At 39.7% G+C, this 7807-nt stretch overlaps 1 non-coding gene across 1 annotated transcript; it reads right to left on the bottom strand.

Annotated features, from left to right (window-relative positions):
- Window positions 1–5300: 5300 nt before the first annotated feature.
- On the bottom strand, window positions 5301–5406 carry LOC135274965 (U6 spliceosomal RNA). Its single transcript, XR_010342705.1, has one exon. It is a non-coding gene; the product is annotated as a U6 spliceosomal RNA (small nuclear RNA).
- Between the last annotated feature and the right edge of the window lie 2401 nt (window positions 5407–7807).

Genomic DNA, 7807 nt, shown 5'->3' on the forward strand with positions numbered 1-7807 from the left:
AGTTTACAATAGCTTTTCATTATTAACTAGAGTTGGCCCTCAGTATCCAGGGGGCAGGATTGGTTCCAGGATCCTTTCAGATACCAAAATCTGGGATGCTCAAGTCTGTGATATAAACACAGACTTGTTTATATGGCACAGTGTTTGCATCAAACCTATCCACATCCTCTTGTACACTTTAAATCATCTCTAGATAACTTATAAATATCTAATACCGTGTAAGTGCTATGTAAATAGCTCTTATTGTTGTATTGTATGTTATTTTTTCCTTGAATATCTCCACCCACTGTTGGTCAAAATCTTCTGAATTTGTGGATATAGAGGGCCAAGTATAAAAATAATGAGAGGTCGAAATGCAAAACAAAATGTCCTATCAGGCTATTGAATTTTCCATCTAAAGCACCTTGTAAATTTGAGGGAACAGAGAAAGGGGAAACAAGACAAGATGATAGTAAGGAAAGCCCATCCCGTAGGGCGTCCTTGTGGCCCAAGCACTTGCAATAAATGCAAAGCACATAAAATGGAATGTCCCTTTATGTCACAGTGAAAAACTGTAACATAAATACTTTTGTCAGTTGATTGTATTCTACAGATGTTTTTGAGAATTTGTTGTTGAAACAGTCAATTCACTCCCGAATAAAAAAAAACTTTTGGCAGTACTCAAAGTGTCAACTAATTAGATACAAATTATAGCAGAATATTTTGAAATGTATGCATCACCCACGTGAATACTGAGTGAATTTATTATAAATAGAATTTCAGTTGCCATGAAAGAAGGATACAATGGCACGGGAGTAAACTAATTTGTGAGCTTCTATTAAACACCTTATGAAGAGCTCCCTTCACAAGGGACAGTATGCAATGGATTAAATGATGGTTGTTCCAATATTGTGCTGAGGGAAGGCATGCTGTGTTGAGTCACAAAACCGATGGAGGTTTTCCTTCATATGGAACTGGATTCTAATCCTATCTTGGCTGCTAACTTTGTAAAGCTTGGAAGTTGCTTATCCCTTTTATATAAATTGAGCTCCTAACCTGTGGGCCTAATTCTCTCTGCAAACTTTTTTAAAACTGAATGTGAATGATTTGAGGTGATGCCACCCATTCTCATTCATGGTAGCCACAGTTTTTCCTTTGAGCTCAAGGAGTGACTTCACCCATTTGAGCTACCTGCTGGCTTTGAAGATGGTCAGTAACCAGAGCCTCAGTGTGACCTTTCAGGATTTCAGTTTCTGTCTTTGAACAAGATGAACTTTCAGTGAGTCATTTGCCAAAGTATATCATGGTATGTGTTACAGATGACAGAATTCTAAACTGTTCAGAAAAATAAAACAATGTAAACAACCAAGCAGACATGTCTATCTCTTCATTATAAGGAAGAACTCTATAACTTTTAAAAACAGCCAACAATGAATCTGCCTGTTCTGTTAGGTAGTGAGTGCCCCATTATTGGACTCTCTCAGCCCAAGACCACTAACCTACCTGCAAAAGGTTTGAAAATGAGACTTTGGTATAGATTGGTAAGTTTGTTACTTTCCTAGAGCTGCTGTAACAAAATACCACAGGCTGAGTGGCTCAAAACAACAGAAATGTATTGTATTACAGTTCTAGAAGTTCAAAATTGGCAGGGCCGTGATCCCTCTGAAGGTTCTAGGAAAGAATCCTTCCCTGCCACTTTCTCGTTGCTGACGGCTCCTGGAAATGCTGGGCATTCTTTTCTGGTAGCTGTTTCACTCCAGTCTCTGCTTCTGTCTTTAAGTGGCCTTATTCCTTCTGTGTGTGTGTCTCCATATCTGTCTGTCTTTATAAATACGCCAGTGATTGGGTTTAGGGCCCAACCAGTACGACTTCATTTTAACTTGATTATGTCTGCAAAGACCCAACTTTCAAATAAAGTCACATTCATAGGTATCAGGGGTTAGGACTTCACCATATTGGGGGATGAGGAGTTATAGTTGGAAAGACAAAATTCAACCACACATCGGTATGACTAGTTGACTGATATGATGATCCCACCTACGGTGAGATTTTTAGGAGTCATATAAATCCTGTCTTACCAAAATGATGTCATTAATGTGTCCAACAACCATGAACTAGCTTTATTCTCTAGTACTATTCTATTTTTCAAAAACATGACATCTTACTAATGCTTTAAGTCTTGTATTTTATGAACAATTGGGGAATCTTAGAAGATGCCTTGAGTCATTGGCCAGGCGCAGTGGCTCACACCTGTAATCCCAGCACTTTGGGAGGTCAAGGTGGGTGGATCACGAGGTCAAGAGATCAAGACCATCCTGGCCAACATGGTGAAACCCTGTCTCTACTAAAAATACAAAAAAATTATCTGGGCGTGGTGGCATGCGCCTGTAGTCCCAGCTACTCTACTCGGGAGGTTGAGGCAGGAGAATTGCTTGAACCGGGGAGGTGGAGGTTGCAGTGAGCCGAGGTCGCGCCACTGCACTCCAGCCTAGCGCCTGGTGATGGAGTGAGACTCTGTCTCAAAAAAAAAAAAAGAAGAAGAAGAAGATGCCTTGAGTTAAAGCCCAGAGTACAGGGTGCTAATTACTGTGTCTTTTATTTCATGTTCACACTCACTGGCCTCACATTTGCTATGTATTCAAAAACACAAATGCAGATTACAATACCAAACATGAGTTATATGTTGAACATGAGATAAAATGAACTTCGAAAACACTGTTAGTTTTCGTGATAAACCAGAGCTCAAAAGTTAGCCGTATATTTTCCTGTAGAAAATTACAGAAGGAGTCCAGGAGCGATGGTTCATGTCTGTAATCCCAGCATTTTAGGAGACTGAGGCAGGTGGATTATCTGAGGTCAGGAGATCGAGACCAGCCTGGCCAACATAGTGAAACTTCTCTACTAAAGACACAAAAATCAACCAGGTGTGGTGCCTGTAATCTCAGCTACTCAGGAGGCTGAGGCAGAAGAACCGATTGAACTTGGGAGGCAGAGTTTGCAGTGAACTGAGATCACATCACTGCACTCCAGCCTGGGCAACAGAGCGAGATTCCGTCTCAAAAAAAAAAAAAAGAAAAAGAAAATTACAGACTGTTCTCTCTGGTGAATCAGAAAACAGCTTTCATCCCTTAAACCTAGTATCTTACTCTAATCTGTATGCGTCTTGATCTAAAAGTGTAGCATTTTGGATACATACACTTTGGTGATTTGGCTTCATTGTTTTGTTTTGACAGGGAGCTTTTGTATCTCTCTTCTGTAATTTAGTCTAGGGCTTCTCAGCCTCCGCACTATTGATGTTTCATGCTGGATAACTCTTTGCTGTGGGAGCTGTTCTGTGCATTATAAGATGTTCAGTAGCATCCCTGCCCTCTACACACTAGATGCCAGCAGCACCTTTCCTGCCATCTCCACCCAATGTGACAACCAAAAATGTCTGTGGATATTGCCTGGCCTCCCTGGAGGGGAGGTTGGGTAATATCAAAAATTAGGAATCACTGCATATTTTATGATAGTTAACTATTTTTTTAAATAGTGAGAAAAGTAGCATTGTTACGTCATTGCAAAAACCTTGATGTCTGCATGCACACGTATGTTTATTGTAGCACTATTTCCAATAACAAAGACTTGGAACCAACTCAAATGCCCATCAAAGATAAACTGGATAAAGGAAATGTGGCACATATACACCATGGAATACTGTGTAGCCATTAAAAATAATGAGTTCATTTCCTTTGCAGGGACATGGATGAAGCTGGAAACCACTAGTCTCAGCAAACTAACACGGAACAAAAAACCAAACACTGCATGTTCTCACTCATAAGTGGGAGGTGAACAATGAGAACACATGGACACAGGGAGGGGAACATCACACACCAGGGCCTGTTGGGGTTTGGGGGAAAGGGGAGGGAGAGCATTAGGACAAATACCTAATGCATACAGGGCTTAAAACCTAGATGACAGGCTGAGCACAGTGGCTCACGCCTGTAATCCCAACACTCTGGGAGGCTGAGGCAGGTCGATCCTGAGGTCAGGAGTTTGAGACCAACCTAGCCAACATAGTGAAATTCCTTCTCTACTAAAAATACAAAAATTAGCTGGGCTTGGTGGCATGCACCTGTAGTCCTAGCTGCTTGAGAGGCTGAGGCAGGAGAATCGCTTGAACCCGGGAGGCAGAGGTTGCAGTGAGTCGAGATGGCACCACGGCACTTCGGCCTGGACAATGGAGCAACACTCCATCTCAAAAACCTAGATGACAGGTTGATGGGTGCAGCAAACCACCATGGCACACGTATACCTATGTAATAAACCTGCACATTCGGCACATGTATCCCAGAACTTAAAGTAAAATTTACATATAAATAAATAAATATACACCTCAATGTCTGGCTTAATAGAAGACAGCTGAATCCTCACAGCTATTACTTCTTTCATTATGCTGATATATGTATAGTTGGAAAATGAAGGAGTATTTTAATAGATTTTCAAATAGTTGTGGATATTTTTCTTAACTATTACCCCCAAATCACCAAGTAGTCGTTTTTTAAATGTTGCTTGTGAAATTAAAATTCTTCCATCTTTCACTTTGAATGGTTCTTTTACCTGTGCATTAATCATTTGGAAAATATTGGTTCACTGAGTTATGTTGCTCTTCCCAAATTTGACATGTTTTATCATCAATGCTATTATTTTAATATCAAAAAAATACGATTGTTAGCTGGGCACAGTCAGGTTCACCTGTAGTCTCTGCCACTTGGGAGGCTTAGGTGGGAGAATCGCTTGAGCCCAGGAGTTCTAGTCCAGCCTGGGCAACAGAGTGAGACTCTTTCTCCAAAAACATTTTTTTTTTTTTTCTAAATCACAATTGTTAACATCATCAGCAATCTCATCAGCAAAGCCTTAAGTACTAGGATATTGTCAAGCCCACAGTGGTGAATATGAATTTTCCAATATTCTGATTTTCACTTGAAAGCTAAATTTTATCACTGGCGACAAATACCGCCAGTTGTTTTCCTTGAAGTGACAGACTCACTTCATTAATTTTTGAGAAAATGTCTTACAAATTCTCAAGTATGAATAACTATAATTTGTCTGTCAGTTGTTCTTTCAAGTTAAAAAAATGTGTATTGTGAAAAACGGCTCTTCAGCTTGTATCCCATGCAATTAAACGTGGACTCTTCCTCACACCGACCGTCACACTCGAGTATGCAGCCACAGCGTTTTCTGTGCAGATCCCATTTTGTCATACAGAATATTTTTAAAGTGTACATAATGGTTGAGATTTGAGAAGTGTTTTCAATGCTGTTTCAAAGACATTCTTTTTTGAAAATATAGAAGGCTTCACAAATGTGTATGTCATCCTTGCATGGGGCTGTGCCAATTTTCTCTGTATCATTTCAATTTTAGTATATGTGCTGCTGAAGCGAACACTCAAAGACATTCTTAAATGGAACAATGAAACTGGCATTTTTTTTTTCTGCAAGAGCCTTGTGGTGAAGTGTGGGAAGTAGAAAAGTTCCTTTTTAAAGTTTCCTTTCTTGTTAAAGAGTAAGTGTGCTAATAACTTTGTTAAGCCCTATCTTAGGTAGCTGTTAGACATGCCATGCTTACAGGCACGTAGTACATTCTATGTCCTTGTACTTTAACTGAGATATCTGTGCTGGACGTGCTCACAGGCATGCCCCAGCTCTCCATTGCTTTCACCTGTTTAGAAAAGCTTCAAGTTATTAGCCAATCGGGTTTTAGTTTAGATTGTGAGGTCTGGCTCCAGCCAACAGAGATCAGACACAGCAGTAAGGACAACCCTCAATGCATAAGAAATAAATATGTCTGTTTTCCTTTGTTCTCTGTACTCTCATGGCAAGATGGTGAGTGAGAGTACCCTTCTTGCAGTCCAGGAAGTAAAAATTGCATTGCTGAAAGATCCTTTGTCCCAGTGCTAATTTTTCTTTGCAGCACTGAGCATCTATTTCCAACATCTATTTCCAACATGAAGAATACAGCATCTGCTGCCATAGTTTTATGCTACTGTCATTGTTTATGCTAAAGCACAAACACCATTGCTGTAAATATCAACAATATAGCTATTGTTAATAATACTAATATTAATAATACTAAGGCAAACAATGTCTTGGTATTACTATAAAAACTAGTTGTGACCTTGGGGACCCCCAGAGGCCCAAAGACTACACTCCACACATAATTTGAATAATATAGAAAATATCTGCTGACAGATATGCACAATAGTAGATACACCTCATCAAAGTAGAATTTAGTATATTCTAGGAACTGCATGTAGCATTCCAGGAACATGCCTTTCACTACCAATCAAAATTGTCGAAAGATGCCCTGGCACAGTGGCTAACACTAGTAATTCCAGCACTTTGGGAAGCCAGGGCAGGTGGATTACTTGAGATCAGGAGTTCAAGACCAGCCTGGCCAACATGGTGAAACCTCATTTCTACTAAAAACACAAAAATGAGCTGGATATGGTGGCGGGTGGCTGAATCCCAGCTACTCGAGAGGCTGAGGCAGGAGAATCACTTGTACCCAGGAGGTGAAGGTTGCAGTAAGCCAAGATTGCACCACTGCACTTCAGCCTGGGCGAAAGAGACTTAGTCTCAAAAAAAAAAAAAAAAAAATTGTTGAAAGATGTTTGCTCTCTTTGTCAAGAGTCTCAGAGGTTAGAAATATTCCTACAACACTTTAGTTTGTCTTGATGGAGCTGATATTATAAATTTTCCTACATTTTTTTGAAACTGTTTCCACATTTGGCCTAGACCCTCTTGGAGTAATGTGTTTCAAAACCTTGTGTGTGAACACTACTTTCTGAGATTTGTAGAAAACTTGACTCTTTTTTTTTTCCTCTCAAATAATAGGTCCCAGTTCCAAGGAATTTGGTAAAGAAGTACGCATTCTCTCAATTTCTAACACAATGCCTTGTTCAAATTAGGCACTTAATAAATATTTGTTGACTAAAACATTTAACTGATTGACCTCTTTTATAATCTTGGTAGTTTTATGATCTGATGATATGACTTTCAATCTCATCCATCTAGACTGGAGAGGGAAGTTTTTTAGACCCCTGGAAACTTTGAAGGTAAAAGTAAGGTTCTTTATTGAAAACAGAGGGATTAAGGAAACATCTGCATACTGAAGAGTAAACCCGCCCCTTTCTCAAGGCCTTTCCAAAACGCTGGCTGTTAGTCTTGTATGCACACCCCTACCATCAGGCAACTGAATGATTCTGTCTGAGAAAGCTGATAAGCCCAAGAGATAAATCTTAAAGATAACTGGCCTTTGGGATTCCACAAAGAACCAGATGGGCCTTGTGTACAGAAAGGACTACCATCTGACAAGCCCCACCCTAGGCACACAGGAGAAACAAGGAAGATGGTGTCCCACAGAAGAAAGAGGTGATGAGAATTTCTAGGATGATAGTGAATGGATTCCTGGGATAACAACTCTTCAGTAAGCCAGATTGGAATAAGAAGCTGGAGTACCCCAAGAGAGGTGTCTTCAAGGGGGGAAAATGGAACATAGAAATTGCCAATTGAATTTGACAATACTGAGGGGCATGTTAGACACTTGAATGGAGAATTTGGGTATAACTTATTGATATGTAAATAGAAAATTACAAATACAAAAGAAGCAATTAACTCTTGTAAAATTTAGAAGTTATACAAAGAAAAAAATGTGTTCACAGGGTACCACATGGCTCAACTGAGAACAATACTTACAGGATCAAAATAATGTAAACACTATACTCTGACTTGGCCAAAAATTGTGAAAGATTTATGCCGGGAACTTGAAGAAGTATTTGTGTGCAGTA

This window comes from Aotus nancymaae, unplaced genomic scaffold (assembly GCF_030222135.1).
Source record: "Aotus nancymaae isolate 86718 unplaced genomic scaffold, 86718_ANA_hifiasm-v0.15.2.pri h1tg000014l, whole genome shotgun sequence".
In the NCBI taxonomy this organism is placed as follows: Eukaryota; Metazoa; Chordata; class Mammalia; order Primates; family Aotidae; genus Aotus; species Aotus nancymaae.